Genomic DNA, 19,264 nt, shown 5'->3' on the forward strand with positions numbered 1-19,264 from the left:
CGGAGGTACCTGAGCCAGACCCGACGGGGGAACCGGAGCCAGGACCTTCCGAAAGTCCACCGCATAAGAGGAGGCCTTTGGCTCCCGGAGGAGAAGTCACTCCACATCAACATTTTGGAGCTCCGCGCAGTGTTCTGGGCCCTCGGGTCTTTCTCCCGTCCCTCAAGGGCAAGGTGGTGAGGATCTTCACCGACAACACCACCGCGATGTGCTACATCCGGAAGCAGGGCGGGACCAGGTCCCCGGCCCTATCCAAGGAAGCCCAGGATCTGTGGCATTGGGCCATCGCCCAACGGATGTTTCTGGTGCCTCTTCATCTGGCAGGAATAAAAAACGAGATCGCCGACTCACTCAGCAGGGAGCTGCGCTCGTGCCACGAGTGGGAACTACGCCAGGATCAAGTGGATCGACTCTTCCGACGATGGGGCCAACCCCAAATCGATCTCTTCGCGACGGCGACAAATTCCAAGTGCCGCAGGTTCCCACAGCCGAGGAGCATGGGCGATGCTTTCTCGTTCCCCTGGGACGGCCTATTTCTTTATGCATTCCCTCCGCTGCCTTTGCTGCTCCGGCTCATCAACCAGCTCAAGAGGTCCCGGTGCAGGATGATCCTCGTCGCACTGGCGTGGCCGAGACAGATCTGGTTCCCGGACCTTCTGGACTTGTCAACGTCCACACCAGTCAAGCTGCAGACGGACGCAGACCTTCTCTCCAGAGAAGGAGGCGCCATTTTTCACCACAACCTGGAGTCACTGAACTTGCAGGCCTGGCTCCTGCAGCACTAGAGTTCGGAGGGGTACGACATCCCGGCCGACTGCAGAGAGGTTCTTGCAAAGGCCAGGGCGTCCTCAACTCTCAAGTGCTACGGACATAAATGGAAGAGGTTCTCTTTCTGGTGCCGTGCACAGAAGATTAACCCTCTGCAGATTACGGCCCCCTCAAGTATGCCGTACCTACTGTCGCTGGCCAAAGCTGGACTGGCTCACGCCTCCATCAAAATACATCTGGCTGCAATCTCCCGATATACCAGGACTACGGGACGGGCGTCCTTGTGGTCTCATCGCCTGGTGAAAGAATTCATGAAGGGACTATTCCGATCATTCCCGCCGGTGAAGGCTCCTGCCCCGGCGTGGGAGCTTTGTGGTGCTGACCAGGCTCATGGGGGCCCCATTCGAGCCTATGCATTCGGCGCCTCTGAAGTTCCTGTCATGGAAGACAGCTTTCCTCGTTGCCATCACCTCCGCACGACGAGTGGGAGAGATCCAGGCCCTATCTTCCAAGCCTCCATACTTGACTTTTCATGACACGATGGTGGTGCTGAGGACGCACCTCTCCTTTATGCCCAAGTTGCCGTCGGACTTCCACCTCAACGAGCCCTTGGTGTTGCCAGTTTTCTTCCCGTCGCCTTCGTCGCCGGCCGAGAGGACTTTGCACTCGCTGGATGTAGCTAGAGCGCTGAAGTTCTACGTGGACCGCACAAAGAGTTTTCGGAAGCCGTCACAGCTGTTTGTGAACTTTGGGACTGTGAATCAAGGGAAAGCTCTCTCGAAGACTTCCATTTCCAGATGGCTCTCCGGCTGCATCATGCACTGTCACCGGTTGGCAAACCGACCGCTGCCCGGCCGTCCGAGAGCGCATTCGACCAGAGCGATTGCTGCTAACACAGCGTTCCTGTCTGGTGTGCCCCGGCTAGACATCTGCAGGGCTGCGACGTGGAGGTCGACGCACACCTTCACAAGATTTTACTGCGTCGATCGGGACTCCAGGGAGGAGTCCAGGGTCGGTCAAGCAGTGCTGCGCAACCTGTTCGCCTAAGGTGAGCCTGGTGAGGAGATAAGAGTTGCTTAATGTTGAGTTGTTGTATTGCTTAATGTTGAGCCTGTTGCCACCTCCTGTGGCTGTGCATGTGTGTACTGCTATGTATTCTCTTATTCATGAGCATGTGAATGCATGCCAGACCCCATGCTGGAGAAGGAACAAATTACTTACCTGTAACTGTTGTTCTCCAGCATGGGTCTGGCATGGATTCACATGCGAACCCTCCCGCCTACCCCTCTGCGGCTTGTCACTTGGTCATACTGCCACTTTACATGCTACCAAATCTGAGGATGGCTGCCAGAGGCGGGGCTTAGGGAGAGGGCAGTCATTGGCTGGGGCAGTATGACCCAGAGACCAGTGATTGGTTACTACTAAGAAAGACAGATCAGAAACGAAACTGATACTGATTTTTTTCTATACCGAGGATTCCCGGCCTGACGACGGGGAATATTCATGAGCATGTGAATCCATGCCAGACACATGGTGGAGAACAACAGTTACAGGTAAGTAACTTGTTCCTTTGTGCACCAGGTAGATACTCAATTAGGGTATTCCTTGCCCAGTATTCTTAATCTAGTGATATCACTAGCACCCTGTTTAAGTACTAGATCCAGTTTTGAATGCGTGAGTATCTGTGATCTTAAAATGTTAATTGTTAGTTAACTTGTAATTTTAAGTGAACTATTGCCCAGTCCGAAGTTGCTAGACTTATTCGTTTTACTTATTTGGGATGAGACATCGTGGCCAGTCCGAATAAAGAATTATTGATAGCCAGATTAAAAACTAGGGTGGTCTAATCTGCCGCTCAAATGAAGCGAATTAAGAATAGATATTGAAGATTTTCCATTATTCCACTGATTGAAAATTACAGGCTAAAAGTAATTCCTGCTTTGCTGTATGCAACTGAAGTCTTCCATTTATTAAAAACACAAAGTGGGAGAAGTTTGAAAGTTTAATTTGGAACAGAACTGCGGAGGGTATTCTCACATCTACTCCCCCTGGATCCTCTATGCAGGTGTCCAGGGAAAGGCCATCAATTTTGGATCCTGCCCCTGGGTCGAACAAGCGAGGGAGGATCACCTGGCTAGAGGGTCCTTGGGGATCGGAGATGGAATGCCATTAGGTAAGACACGGTATTCCACATCCTCCTTTCAGGAGAGAATCCCTATCCCAGAAATGGTTATGGGATATTGTTCACCATGTTCCCTTTTCTCTGAATAGAGCATGAGATATCACCCCACATGTGTAATACAGAGAAGGATTGGGGATAAGCTACGTTGGGACAAAACAGTCTCCCCTTTGTCCTTATGACAACCAGCCTAACCCTCGCCTGACCTTTATGGGTCATTATAAGGCAGTGCCCCTTTTATTCCGCTCTTGGGATACCAAAGAGTAATGGGAGGAGTAAGAAACAACTGAGTTGGACTTTACACACTTGGCTCGCTGTGCAGGCAATGGAACAAGCCTAAAGTATTAAAATGGTTCAAGATTCCACAACTTTTTGGCAGGATGAAGGGTGTGGTGGAGAATACGAAGTGTGTGTGGTAAATGCTGTTGATGCAATTCCCAAACGAGTTAAGCCTCACACGGAAATATCAGTGAATACTGTTTGCTTTACGGGCGGATGTGGAAAATGAACTGAAGCGTATAATGAATGAAGGTATAATTGAGGAGGCAGATGCAGCAGATGGATAAGCCATGTTGTGGCCCTGCACAATCCGAATGGGAGCTTGAGGCTGTGCATTGATCTCCGGGGTCTTAATAAAAATGTAATGCCAGATAGATTTCCACGCCCCAGAATTAATGCTCTATTGGTGAGGATTGGCGTGGCTGCAATTTTTTCAACTCTTGCACAGAAGGCAGCTTACCATCAAATTAGGTTACACCCTGATTCCATGGACCTAACTGCATGTATAACACCTTTTGGCCTTTATTGATGTAAAAGTATGCCATTTGCGTCAGTGTTTGCTTAAAGTGTATTCCAAAGGATTATGAAGCAGTTGCTAAGGGTACTTGCAGGGGCATGCTGTTATCAAGATAATATATTTCTGTGGGGGGTGGGAGGGTGGGGGGGGATGGAGAATGAGGAGGAGCATGATGAGCGACTGAATGAAGTTAGTCAAACCTGCTTCTGCTATTTTTTTTATCTCTGTGGATAAATGTTAATTTAGGCTTGCAAAAGGTCAGTATTTGGGGCACGAGTTATCAGCGGATGTGGTGAAACCTAAATATGCAACTCTAGATGCAATAAAGATGTATGCTGCAAGGGATAAAAAAGAATTATTGTATCGGGGGTTGGTTGAATTCTATGGAAAATGTATTAAAGATTGCCTGAAAGAACAAAGACCATGAGAACATTGGTGAAGAAAGGTGTGAGATTTGTTTAGTGTGAAAACTGCATGGAAGAATTTGAGAGTATTAGAATTTCCTTGGTGAGGGCTCCCAATTTAAGGGGATTTAAAGATGATTGGGAGGTAGAGTTGTACACTGACGCGAGTGCTGGCTTGGCTGCGTATTGATGCAAAGGAAGGGATATATGTTGCACACTTGTGCCTTTGCATCACGTGTCCTGAGGGAAGCTGAGAGGCGCTATTCCGTTGTTGAGAGGTAAGCCTTGGCTTGTGTGTGGGGGATTGAGAAATTCCACCAATTTGTGTGGGGAAGAACATTTGTTGTATTAACTGATCACAAGCTGCTGGTGGGCATCTTTGACAGGAAGGGGGTGGATGGAGTTTCAGGGAGGATTGTCAGGTGGAACCTGCTATTAAGTTGTTCTTGAAGGAGTGCGAATCATGTATGGACAGTGATATAATCCAAAAGGGAATTAATGTGTTGCCAGGTTCAGTAGGATAATGATGTAGGTAATTAGAATTGCCATTGCATCAGGCACAGATTGGGAGCAGGCTGTTATGGAGCGTGTTGTACAATATAGGATTGCACCTCACCAGGTACCGGGCGTTTTTCCCATTCGAGGCTTTGCAGAAAAGGTTGCCGAATTCCAGGTTGCATCCTGGTTGGATGAAAACATTTGGGGAAGCGCGTGGAGAGGTAAATAGGGATATGATCACAATAATTGTATGAGGGAATGTGTCTTGAAAGAAGGTGTGGTAGTGAAGATAAGAAAAGGTAGGAGAGTGGATAAAGGGCTTGTCAAAATTTTCAACTCTGTTGAAGGTGGTGAAGGATCTGGGTAACACAGTTTTGTTGAGTAATGGTGATGGAGTAAAGAGATGGTGGCCGTCATGAAATGTGCAATTGCAGTGATTACAACAGGTAATATGTTAAAAGTTCACATTCACCCTGTGAAGGGAAGGTGGTGTGTTTATATAGATAACAAGTTGTTGTGTCCATAATAAAGATCATATATAAAAATTAGTTTGGGCTTTCAATAGGATGGTCCAACACCCATGTGGGAGTGTGTACATAGTTATGTGGGAATGTACATAGTTTCACCTTTCACTGTTACTGCAATGTTATTATTCTTATCTATGGGTTTGCATGGGCGTTCTGTTATGGAACCAGTCACATGCACCACTTGGATCGGGGTGGAATGTTTGCTTTTGAGAAAGCAAACAGTTGTGGTGATGGAAGAGGTTTGGGGCTGCTGCAGCTCGAACTCAATAAAAAGTGCATAAAGAAACTACTGTGTCTGGAGGATCTGTGAACGTCATAATGGTTATCTTATGAATTAAGAATCTGTTAATATTTGACCAGATTTTGTGAAATATTGTCTGTTCTTTAGATTGATGGAATGTTTGATTCAAAACGTGACATCTGGAGACATTCAAAAGATTAGTCAACATTCATTTGTTGATGCATCATATTGGTACTTAAATTAATCAATATGCTTTGACTTGTATCAATATCTCAATTACAAATGTTACATATGTTTCATTTGTGTACAAACGAATGATCAATGGATAATTGTAGTACACATTTGTTATCTAACTGATCACCAATGGGCGACTGAGAAGGTTTATACATAATACAAATCTGATATCCGGAGGATTTTTAAATGAACTTCATAATGAATAATTGAGTGACAGTCATCATAGGTAACCTATATCTTGATTAGACTTGTTGAATTTGATGGTTAATGGCTATTACGGTAAATACACCAAGCGATTAGTATCGCTTTACTAAACACACAATCCATTCCAAGATGGGAAGCTTCAGTTACCAGGGGTTAACATTACAACAGCAGAGCAGTCCTACTACTCTGTTTATATTAAATTTGCTGTGTTTTTGAGAAGGGATATACATTTGAAATGGTGCTTCTCTGTTTAGAACACTGGAAGCTGATAGTGCGTCAAGCTAATCTCGCTTTCTGAGAATTAAAAAAGGTAACCATTTTGTAAATGGGACCATAACTACCGACTGGATATTAATTGCGTGTATAATAAGTAGGTGTTTTTATTGAACACCATGATGTTATTGTAGGTAGTCACAGGGACACTCTTGGATTTTATGTGAAGGGTTTTCCCATGCTGGAAGATAACAGTGAAGAATAACTACAATTTCTCAGTGAGTATTGGATGAGGTATGATATTTTGCCATATATATCTAGGTATTAGGTTCTTATAAGCGTTTGTTTGTATGCTTTTTGATAGATGAACTGACATTATCAAGAAATCAGTATAAAGGTGAGTCTTGGGCGTTTCTGGAAATAGGTTAGTGTAATGAGTTGTGAGTTAGTTTGATATTTGTGAAGTTAGAGATAATCTAGTATAAAATAGTTATTGAATTGTAGCAATTCAGAATTAAAAAGTGGACAAGACCAGGACGGAAAATACAATCATTTCAAACACAGACGAGCTACAGAGTTTCACTTTAGGAGAAATAGTTAAAAATGGCTATTTATGCCATAGCTGTACACTATGTGAAAATGATTGTTAAAAATGAAATCTTACGAATTGAGATAAATTTATGATACATTTTATAAACTGAACCAATTAAATGAAAAACTTTGCAAGCGTTAAAAATATTGATGAAGTAATCAAACATTAAATGAGACTTTTTGCAACTGTTGTATTTTGAAATGTTAATTTAAAGGAATGTTTTATTGTCTGATATTCATGTATAAAGGAGGGAGTGTCTTTACTCATTAAGAGTGAAGTAGGCTCTAAGAAAATGTTTTGCTGTGATTTTGTGGAAATTTACGAGGATATGGGGGAAGTGGGAAGGTGGGGGTTAGACGGCTGATTGAGAGGGACAGCCCAGACTACTATTTCACCTTGTCTGCACCAGGGGAAAGTGGTGCCTTCATGTCAACACTAATAATATGTATGGGTCTTGACTGTGATAAGCATAAGTCCTACTCTTGTGTATTGTTTGCTTTGTTATGAAAACAATAAAAAGATTGATAAAATAAATACAGTATCGAAGAACTACACTGATGATGTAAATGTGTCTGAAAGACTGTCCATTGTCTCTGATCTTGAAATCAACAATGTTGACCTCCTAGCTGGTTTAACAGTCTAATTACTCACCCACCAACGGTATAAAAAGATTCATTGATGTGATTTGCTGTTCTAGCATTGTGTGAGCACGTAGTTCTCTGAGAAACATCTCAGATTTCTTCGTATTGCAATTAAGGATGCAATCTTGTAAGTCTTCTATAGAAGCCTTACACATAGGTTCAAAAGGTGGACCCATATGCGTGCTTAACAATGTTAAGATCCAACCCTGGCAGCGGATGTCCTATTGGTGGGTAAATATGTTTAACTTCATCCATAAAAGCCTTGAAAACTGGTATTTGTCACCAAGACACTGGGCCTCATCACGAGTTGGGCGGTAACGCCGGCGCTAATAGCGCAGGCGTTATTACCCTACCGCCAAACCCACCGGCGCTATTAGCGCCGGATCACGGGTTTGGCGGAATTGGAAATCCTCATCCCCATTGAGCCCATTCGGGAATGCCCCATTACCCATTGGGCTCAATGGGGAAATTTCGCACTCTTACCGCCGGCGGATTTCCCGCCGGCGGTATGAGTGCAAAATTTCAGCAGATTTCCCCCCGCTAAGTGCTGAGGGGAAATCAGCCGAAGCCCTGATTTAGCAGACCCTTAAATCCGGCGGTAACAGCGCTACCGCTGTATTTAAGGGTTACCGGCCAACTCGTGATGAGGCCCACTGTGTTGATATGTTGTGTATGCTGGTAAAACAGCTAAATGAACTTTAAGTAGAGAAGGAAGGTACGCACAAAGGTTAGTTGGAGAACAGTCAATGGGACTGTTATTTTTAGAACACCAAATGACGAACCTTTTGCATTTGTTGAAATAGCGAATGTCTGGTTTTGGGTTTTCATGCTTCTTTGAGGATTTCCATTCAACTTGTTGATAGATTTGGTTGACCAAATTCAATGACTTCAGAAGCCAGGCTACTATGTTGGTCAAGTGAACGGTTGGGTGTGTTATTTGTTGATTTAGTTGTGTTTGCATGTTTTGTGCCACTGAAAGTTTGTGTGGTGGGCAAACTGACATGTTTAGCAGATGGGAGTATCATGGCTGTCTTGCCCCCATTGGGACAATGGGTATCATTGTTGCATGTCCTTGTTGGAGCTATTGTCCCAGTTTGCGCAATAGTGATGTTGGAGCAAAAGCGTATGCAAATAACTTGTACATAGTGCATTACCTAGAGTCCCCTTTTGTGGATGCAAAGCTTTGGCATTTTGAATTTTCAGCGATTGCAAAGATATAGATCAGTGGCTTACCCCATTGTGGAATGGTGTTTAATTCCCACTCGTGTTCCTGGACTAAATGCCTGATCACACTATCTGCTAGAGGGCTGTGCTCGCCTGGGAACATGTCGCCCTTGCATGTCGATTTCTCTTTTGAGGCCCCACTGCCAAATGTTCGGCGTGAGGTGGGACAGCTCGATTGAGAGTGTTTCACTTTGTTGAATTAACACATGGCTGCAGCTTTGTCTGTATTGATGAGAAACTAATTTATTAGGCTTGTCTGAAAAGAGTTTAACGCCATCTTTACAGCTAGGAGTTCTAACACATGCGTTCGCTTTTTGGTTTGGCGCACTGACCACTTACCTTGTGTGGTGAGGTGATGACCATGTGCACCCCCCCCTCCTGTTGTGGATGTAATGTTCATGGTGGTTATCTGAAATGGTGTGTTAAAAGGAAGACCTTTTGTACATTTTCTTTATACACCACTTGAGAGCTGCTACTTTTTTTGTTTGTTGCAAGACCACTTCCTTATCATCCCACTCGCCTATACAGCTTGAGACCACTATAATGGCAACAATTGCTGTAATGGACGTATACTAAGTCTTGCCTGAGGCATTATGTAGATGCAGGATGCCATCATGCCTGAGATTGTCATTACTTTCCTGACTGATCCGATAGCTGGACTGGGATTTGTGCTTCAAAGGCTTGCACCCTTTTTTGAGATGGGTATGCAATTGCCAGATGTGTCTACAGTTGCCACTAAGAACTTCTTTTGACTTGGGGCCAAGCTGGATTTCTTTTCATTGATTGAAAAACCCAATTTGTGCAGGAGATGGATTGTTTACTATGCGTGTAGTTGACATTGTTTTGTGCTGCCCCTGGTTATTAGCCAGTCATCTACATAGGTGTATACTGGAATTCCTTTGTGATGGAGGTGAGCGGCACGACCACGAGGGAAGTAACAAACTGGAAACATCCAATCTATTTTGAACCGTAGGTACTTTCGATGACCTTGGAACATTGAAATATGAAAATATGCCTCATGTTTAACGTTGCCATATAATGCCTGTTTTTGAGGGGAATTACCTCTTGTAGTGTGGTTATTCTAAATGTTTGCATTGTGGCATATTCATTTGCTTATCTTAAGTCTAGAACTCTTCTTTTCTGGTAACCAGAAATTATAGAGAATAAATGCCATTGTTTACCTAGTTTGCAGGTACTCCATCAATGGCTCCTTTTGTTAGGGCTGATGCACACTTTATAAAAGCTAATAAATACGTGTTAGACTGGATTTCTAAACACTATCCTGTTGGACAGATATTTAGAAGGCCACCCTAGTTACAGTGAACAGGGAAACTCTGGGATCTGTAGCCAAACTAATCAAGGTAGCATGGAGAGTGGTCAAGGTCAAGTCTCAGGAAAAAGTGAGTGGAGCGAAGGGTCCACAATGAGTCCACACAGTGAGCAATCAAGGATTATACTTAGACAATTCGTTATCTAAATACTATATTTATGGCCACAAGCAGACGATATAAATGAATAACAGGTCATAATATCACACAACACTAGCAGTAAAATACATATATAAAATCACAGTGCGTTAGTGTAAAATAATAAACTAACGCCCCCAATGCCAGAAAGGGAAAATAGGTAATTAGTCCATTCACAGTCCATAGGAATAACAACCCTAACTTGAAGAGTCCAACCCTAAGATGTATGGGCCCTTGTGCCCAAAAGTTCAACGTTTCCAAAGAGTTTTAGGGAGTGGGTAAAAGTTAGGACGGCCTGTGGATATGAAGAAGTTTCCAGAAGACAGTTCACTGGTGAGTAAAACCTTGTTCTATCTTTTTTAGGGCTTAGGTAACAAGTATTGCCAAAGCCAAAAGTTACAAAAAAATTAAAATGTTATTCAAACTTTTAAATTGTGGTGATAGGCATGCAGGTAAGTACAGTTGTAACTTAGCCCCCCGTACTAAGATTTTTCCTCAGACTTGGCAGGTTGATGGAGGGACGAAATAGGTTGGTTTTTTCACTGCTGGTTCTGGTCCAAAAAGTCCAAGACCTGCGGGTGAATGAGTTCGGGTCAGTTACAGGCGCTCTGTGCAACCTCTTCTCATGGAACAATGTGCAGGACTGTTCATGATCCTGAACTAGATGCAGGAAAGCTGGTTCCAGCAATGGTCACCAATGCACAGCGATAGCAGGCATCACAGATGTCAAGGTTGAAGAAAGCCTTCTATTTCTATGCAGCCAGATTTTATACATGAATAACAGAGTAGAATAGTTTCAATGTATTGCATAGGAACCTCTACATTAACCTCAAACTCCTTCCGTAAGCCCCATGCCCTAAGAGATAATCTACTAATGATGTATTGGTCAAGGCCGATGGACACCACTTATGTAGGCAGATGGTCTACCTTGATGCAGAATTAACCATGACGAGGCATGTAGATGCTCTGGCATCTTCAACCTCCTACACCACCAAACGTATTTAAGCAGACATTTTCTGAGCCCCAATCACTGCTCTACAGAACCATTATCCTGAGCAAACTAGACTATTGCAAAGCCCTATTCAAGGGCACATTCACATCCAATCTAGCTAAGCTACAGCTGCTTCAAAACAAAGCCCTCAGAGTGGCTCTGGGCTGCCGCAAATCGGACCACATTTCTGCAACTCGACGAGAAGTTCATTGACTACCAATAAAATCATAGATTGACTTCAAAACCTTGACTAAAGTGCATTGTTGCGTCTACAATGAAGCCCCCATATACTTGAACCATTGCATCACAAAGAAACGGCACTGTCGCACACTCTGCTCCTCTGACCAGTTTACCCTAGCTCTTCCAAGCTTTACATTAGCCAGAGCAGGAGGGGTTCATTTCAGCACCACAGCCCCCGCCCTGTGGAACTCCTTACCTCCACACTTAAGAAATGTGCCCTCCTATCCAGCATTCAAGCGACTGTTGAAAACCTGGTTATTCAATAAGTATTACTAACACTTTAAACCTGAACTGTCTCCTATTTTGCCCGTACTGCTTCTTACTAACTTAATGATCTGTAAAGATTGTACTCTACTACCCTGTACAAACGCTGTGATACCTCTGAGTCTGGCCGTTCCACAAATGTTACAATAAACTACCATAAGTTTGTTCTTGGCCTTTAGACTTTTGTCCATTGTATGTTGGATAGCCTGTTTCATCTGTAAATGACTTCATGGAGGAGGAATGGGACAAAAGAGGTCCATTCCAGTAAGCATACATGTACACTCTCATCTGAGCCAATACAGATTCAGAGATAAACCAGTCTTGTTCCACGTACTTGAGCCAATTGAGGTAATCGAAGACCACATCCCCAGCAAACACACATGCTTCCTGCGAGCATTCCATGGACATGGCAGTCGTCACCTCCTTATTTGTCCTGCTTTGTAATCTTTTCCAGAAGTTATGAATGGAAGGGGGGCTGTTGTTGGAAAAAGAACCTGTTAGCTACCTCCTTGTAGTAGCATCTATAATTAGCCTGCAGCTCTCTCCAGCCTTCTTTCCTGCTGCTCTGGCACATTTCAGCATCCTGCCAGTTGAGGATCATTGAGGAATCGGGCAAATAAGCACTTTCTAGGGAATGTTCATGTGGCTTGAATTCTCCTTGTCAAAGTTTCTTGTATGCCACTAAGTGATTTCAAGGATAACATTAATGAATGCATGCTTAATTTTGGTTAAAAAAACATGAAAGCAAATTACAGATAAAGATACAATAGTACACAAAATACAACAATAAAACAAAGTGAGATGTACTTTAAAAAGCAGACATTACATTTTAAATGCTTCTAATCTACAATAACAGTAATATAATCATTTACAATATTTGTCACTGCAGTTCCATGTTCTGAGTAAATAACTAGAGATCGCATAGATTCTAGACATACATTTGGGAGTTTTATAAAACTGAAATGCCCTTAACACAGTGTTAACAATATTTGCCTTTAGAGAAGGGAACAAGACATCTTCTGAGTTGGCTCAAGACTGGACAAAAAAAGAGGGCATGGCATCCTCCCTTTTGGCTCCACACATTGGGGAACAAATGTATACTTTTGTTTCCCAATTTCTGGTTACCCAATTGTAGTTTAACAAAGATTTCTTTCACCTAATGGTTTAATCCAGGAGATATGTACTGCTTGCAGCCTATAACCAGTTTAGTCTTAATATAGATTTTAAAAGAGCTCTTGCTTTTTAAAGATCCAATCTGTTAGTGCCCCCCAATCCCAGCAAAGAAATAAAACACACACAAACACTTAGCCTTCCTAAGCCAGCCCTAACCAGTGATTCAGGGCTGTACCAAAAGGGGCATAAACCGTTCTTTACTAGAAGATTCGTGACGTACTGAAGCCATGCCCATGGTTTGACATGATTATTCTCAAGTCCAACAAAGCCCTCTTGTACACCATCTATTATTTATTGGACCATAGATTGACCCCGCGTAGGAGTGGCGTCAGATGTGCAGAATAGTCTATTCCAGGCTGAACAGCTATATTTTGTGTGCTCATGGGTACTCCTAATAGTTTTGTGACTAACTCACGGTGCCCCCAGATTTCAGCTGCATATAAAACAGCCAATTTTGTTCGAGGCCTATAGACTTCTAGCACTGAATCAATTATGGAGCCCGCAAAGGTTTTTGAGAAGTTGAAGATTGCCCTGTTGCTTCTGTTCATTGTTAGTGTACATTTCTGGATTTGGGAACTCCAGTCCCAGTTTTTGTTGAACGCACGCCCAGGTGATAATAAAAGGCAACATTTTCTATTTTTACTTCATTTAATTCAAGATCAATAGAGGGTACTGTTTTTTCTTTGTGACACAACATACAATTATCTTATTTTGTTCACATGTGGAATTCCCGCTCAATGGGAGGGGGTTTCAAGGCAGGTGTTTGTTTTAGCATGTTCATTCATTGTTGCTTAGAAATGCTTGTACTTGAGAAGTAAGCCTTGATATTTTGGGCTTTTGCCTAGAGAGTTTTAATATATGAAGGGGGCTTAGCTTTATTTGTGTGAATGGACCTTACCTGTCTTCTGAAGTTGGTAGCTGGTCCTTCAAAGTTAACTTAAATTCAGGCTAATCCTGTGTTCCTCTGTCATATCATATGTCCTTTTTGCTTCCATAAATTGCTCACCTCCATACAGTTTGTGTACTGAAACCTTCTTTCTTTTATTTTTTTCAGATGATTGTGCACACTATACCTCACCTGGGACCGAGACAAGAATGTACTGCATGAATGCTCCTTCAAGCCTGGCGATGTACCACTAGAAAGTCGGCAGCCATGACTGGCTCTTTAGCGCCTGTCACGATGGAGATTCCCAATGCTTTGCAAGTGTTGTAATTTGGAGGCTTGCAGTACGTTGTCCAGATAACCCTTCACCCAACCGTAAATGCAGAAACCGTCAAAATAAACCTTTGAGACGGATTCCTTGTGCTTAAAGACTGGTTACACAGGAAGTGCAGAGAGGCTATATATATATATATATATATATATATATATATATATATATATAGATAGATAGATATATAGATATATATATATATATATATAGATAGATATATAGATATATAGATATTCTAGGAACCATTTCCATAACCCTTGATATACGAAAATCCTTCAATAAGGGGCGGAAGAAGACTTCAGCTTGCAGCTGCACTTTGGGCCTATCACTGACACCCAGCATCCTCAAAGCCCTGTTGTATCCTTCCTCCTCCCACCTCAATCATCACAGGGCACCCCCCTCAGGCGTTGTGTCATTAAGTCATGTATAGACAGGTGCTATGTATCACTGCTTTCCCAAGGGTCTTTGGAGCCTGATCTGCAATACATATCTACATGCAGCCTGCACCTCCATGAGAGATTTCTGTCAAAGCCTTTGCTTTCACACACGTATGAAGATGGTGACTTCTAGGGCATGGGCACGGACCTGCTCCCTCAGTTTTTTTAACTCCTTTACATCGTAAGGGCCAATCACCTTGTGTCATTTGAGGCTGTGTGAAGGAGGGGAAGGGTAGATGTCTTCCAAGAGCCTAGCACTTCCCTCTTTCATTGTGCCTTTTTTCATCACGGTCATCTTCCTCTTCGTACTCCATTTCCTCATTTTCCAATTCCTTTATCCACCGCTCTAGAACTTATTTCCTTTATTTTTCATTGACGTTGTCACCATACCTTTCCACCAACATGCTCATATGTAACTAATGGTACAGCTCTCACAATGTAAGCGCAACCACTGATCCAGCCCAGGTAGTGCAAATCTATTTAAGTCCTAGACATTCTTGTTAGGAGTCGCCATAGGTTTGGTTTAGTTTTTTTGGCCTACTCAAACTTTTTGATAACGCGCTGTCATGCCAGTGGTAATCATTTCATGAATCGTATAATATAAATATATATACATATATATAAAAATGTATTAAAGAATATTTTATATAATGGCAGTTTAGACTTGTTTCAAAGAAAGACTGTATTCCAGTCTTTGAAAACAGTCAGGGGTGTGCAGTCAACTTCACGGTTCTTCTTGTCTCAGGCTGACCTTTCTGGATAGCAGCTCACCAACACTAAACCTCTAACCAACCACACTTCTATGTTGAGAAAGTTCCTGGCAAGCTGGTACACAGTTTGCATGACAACGTATTCAGTATTTCTGCAACGTGATGTCTCTTCTGTTTATCTGCATAACATAGGAAGATCATCGCTGGACGAACAATGTGGCAGGTTTGCTTAGACTTTTGGGGGGAACGCACTTGGTGTGGAACTTCACACTGCGCTGAGCACACGTGGTAAATGTATGTCACTGAGGAGTTGGGATTGTAGTAAGTTCAGCTAAGACAAGAGTATTCAGAGAAATGCCCATGTAGTTATTTTAGTTTCTCATTTTAAATTTATGGTGAACGATAGGGAAATACTTGCCCCTTTGGCTGACTGGAATATGACCAATTTAATTTGGGGCTTCTTGATTTGTCAATGTTAATGAAAACTGCCATCCATATCCGCCTATTTTATTACAGCAAGATTAATTTTACATGAATGTTTGTAAAGATCATTGTGTGGGTTATGAAATATGCAAATTATCTTCCATGTGTATTGCCGGGGCTGGGCCTTGGATGGAAACTCTGCCTGGTGTGGAAACTCAGCCAGGTTTGGGAGTTCCCCTTTGGTTGGGTACCCTGTATCTGGTCTTATGATGCAGGCTTTTCTGCCTGGACCCGACTGGTGCAATAAAGACGATAATTTTGTGAGGCTTGCCTGTTGTTTTCTTTAATGCTTTCCTGCGTTTTACATGTGTGGCTTTTTAAGGAGCAAAACAATGCATCTTGATTTAACAGTGACTGAAAGGCTCACAAAATGTGTTTCATCATTCCACTTATGGAGTTGCTTCTTACATAATCCTCTTTCACACACTGAACAAACACCCGCCGGTTAACAGACTGTGTGCTTTGTAACCCATGTGTTATTTTCACCCCGCATTCCAGACTTTTTCCCTATATATGGGGCTTTATTTTCATAGCCGCAGACCTTAGGTTATACTCTACCACTAAAACATCAGATCACCTGCATACAAACGCTCATTGTATCATGGCAGCATGACTGTGTGCTGCAAACCATCCTGACCAAGAAGCAATTTTTAAAGAAATTTGGCATCTAGAGCAACGTATTGCCATTTACAAACCCATCAACTTCTATTGCTCCATTGCTTCCGAGCTAGGTTTGTACTTTTTAATCCCCATAAAGACAGATGTTGAGCTTACTTAATAATAATAATGTATTTCTTAGATATGTTATGTTATAAATACGTATATAGCGCAACAATCACCAACAGGGGCATTAAAGAAGGCAGAAAAGTAGAAAATAACCAGTTTAAAACAAGGGTTTTCAACGAGCGAAAGAACCACAGATGATGATCAATGGAATGAAGAGATAGTGGTCATTTATTCCAGAGACAAGCCCCAGCCACTGAAAAAGTGACCAACCAGACTGACCAGTTTAAATTGGTGGACTACATACCTATAGGTCGCAGAGCACTGAAATAACAGGATATTATTATCCCACAGATAATAGAAACCTTCTTCTGGTTTTGGATCCTGCCCTCTTCCTATTCTGATGACTCATTTTAAGTGTAAATATTTTGAAAACGAAGTCTGCATTAGCTTGGTCTTCGCTTTGAGACCCAGTCCACCCCCAGCTTGACTTGCCTTGGTGACTCCCTTATTGTCTGCCTGCACAAAGGCTCTTCAGTTTGTCTTCCAGCTTCAAATGCCCTGCTCTAAAAGGCATGTGAATCTTCAGGCTAGGGCACTTTATTTTGGAAAGGCCTCTAACAGAGATTTGCTTTTACCAGACCTTACTGCTGGGGTACAAACTTATTCAATTCCATTATGACAGATTGATATCTGCTAAGTGAAACCACCCAATTTTAAAATAAATCTTTAGAAGCTCTAGGTAAAAGTGTCCTGATTGATTGAGTTCCACTTATTTTGAGGCACAATACTCCTTCAGGAACATTATACACTTTTTTCCCGTATATTCTTGGCAAGTGACTTTGTGCCCCAACAGTAGGACTTTATTCTGCAATCCTAGCCATGTTTGTTGAATGCTGTTTGACTGGTTCCTGAAGAATTAGTTTGACCATTTGTGACATTCCAAGGTGAACCTATAGATTGAGGTTGCGTTTACTCCCTATTCATGGAATGTAGTCTCCTGAAATGGGATGGTACCAAAGCACTCTGCTCATTAGCTTCAATTAGGGAAAATGTGGTAGTGCGCATTTGGCGAGTGCTGTTCTGCCTTACCTGCCCTACTGAATGCAGATTCCACTGTGTACAGCTCTCATCCAATACTTGCTCCTGGATCTTACTGCAGCTGCGCTGCGGCAGTGATTCACTACTGCCATTACCGTTATGCTGATTCATTCATTATAAACTGTTATAACTTTACTAACCGTATCCAAATCTAAAACGCTGCTTTTGATCCATTTCAGTGGGAAAACTCCTCCCCAATCCCATCAATGCTACAAATGCACAGGCACGTGCGCATTTGCCTGCGTGCATTTGGAAGATTGACTTTGGCAAGTGCTGTTCTGCTGGACAGCTGACAGCGCTCGCCTCAAGTCACTCAGGCTGTGTTCATTATAATTTGTCCCTGATGAATCTACAGCTTTGGAAGTGAGTAAGCCATGACTGCTTAAACATTAAAAACGAGCATGCCAATATTTGCTTCTTCCGCCCTTGGCATTTCTGGAACAACCAATGAAGCAGAAACAAAATACTTTAACCCCAATACTTTAACCGAATCGAGGTGAATCCTTTAATAACACAACTATTCTATCTGACACATTGTTTGTGAAACCCACGCCTAGACGATCTTTTGGGCTAAAGCAGGCACTGATTCCTGCTTACTAAACAACATTGTCAGCTATGAAGAATGGATTGTATGGTCTATGAAACCCTGGAAAGAAAAACACAAGATCATATATGTGCAACAAATGACATTGTAAGAAAAGTTAACCAACTAAATAATTAGCTTCAACCATATGGCATAATGGAAAAAAAAACGATTTGAACAAACCTGTGTAATAATCGAAATACCGGCTAAATGTGATTTTCTGATAACAGTCACATCATCTAGGTGCGCAGAAAAGTGGTGACACACATCTAACTACGCACAATCTCAGGAGCTCTATGAGCACAAGTGCCCAGCAAAATTTAATGGAACATCCTGAAATGCCTATCAATGGGATTATGGAGAATAAATTGGAGGAAATTCGTGAACTTGGACAGACTCACAAGGTAACTAGTAATATAGAAATAAGTAGTAAATACAAAAAAAACTCAAACTAAAAACTTTGCAAATACTTTGACTGTGCCCTGTAATTTGGAAACGCCCAATCACATAAACATCTGTGCAATAAAAGCACAGCAAAGAACACATAACAAAACAAAAGATCAAGCTTGCAATAAATCACTAGTTATGAGCATAAATCAAGAAAACATGATAGACCAAGAGCTGATGACCCCTCCACCTACTCAATCACTACCATTCAACATAATAATGAAGAATCAAAATCATTATATCTGAAATGGATGAAGAAAATGATGAAATCCAAGAATTGGATGAAGATAGTGCTACAGCGAGATCATGGCTAAACATCCTGAATCAAAATTAGCAATGTTTTTTAACATTGGAACAAAAAAGGTCACAAAATCACGGGAAGACCATACACGCTCAACAGGGCGAAAACAGAAATGAAAGCAGAATTTCAGCTAACAAGATAAACCAACGTGAACAAATCGATGACACCAACATGGAAAATACTCAATCAAAAAAAGATCTGGCCCCACGGGGCTCAAACATAAATGAAAGCAAGACATCAGCAAGCATAAAGAATCTATGTGAACAGTCACGACGCTCAGACGGAAGAGACGCAATCTAAGACACAAAAGAATCCAAGTCGATCTGATGATCTTGTCATAACCCTGATTGACAGAAAATGGAATGTCTTCTTCCCCAATAGAACCATGATATTGACGATTTTCCAGGACATCGCTGTAGTCAGGAGACCCCCGGCCGGCCAATAGAGCCGAGGTTTACTTTGAAGTACTTTAAGATGAGCTAGCTTCACCTTGAGATAGATGGTGGTGCAGATTTATTACTCCAACACCAATCAATAAGAACAACTCAATGGTTTGGCAAAGGGAGTCCGTTTAATGACAAGTACAAAAAACGGGGAGTCATGGCAATCA

General features: G+C 42.4%; 1 protein-coding gene across 5 annotated transcripts in view; it reads left to right on the top strand.

Moving 5' to 3' along the window:
• The window catches only part of USP36 (ubiquitin specific peptidase 36), a 1,150,746-nt gene extending 1,134,986 nt beyond the window's left edge, over positions 1 to 15,760 (top strand). For all 5 annotated transcript variants that reach the window (XR_011305183.1, XM_069655231.1, XM_069655233.1 and 2 more), the window contains one exon: positions 13,710 to 15,760. The gene's annotated coding sequence lies outside the window, so the exon portion shown is untranslated. The remainder of the gene's footprint in view (positions 1 to 13,709) is intronic.
• Positions 15,761 to 19,264: the final 3,504 nt, after the last annotated feature.

Source organism: Ambystoma mexicanum, chromosome 3q (assembly GCF_040938575.1).
Source record: "Ambystoma mexicanum isolate Mex_15411 chromosome 3q, UKY_AmexF1_1, whole genome shotgun sequence".
NCBI classification, from domain to species: domain Eukaryota; kingdom Metazoa; phylum Chordata; class Amphibia; order Caudata; family Ambystomatidae; genus Ambystoma; species Ambystoma mexicanum.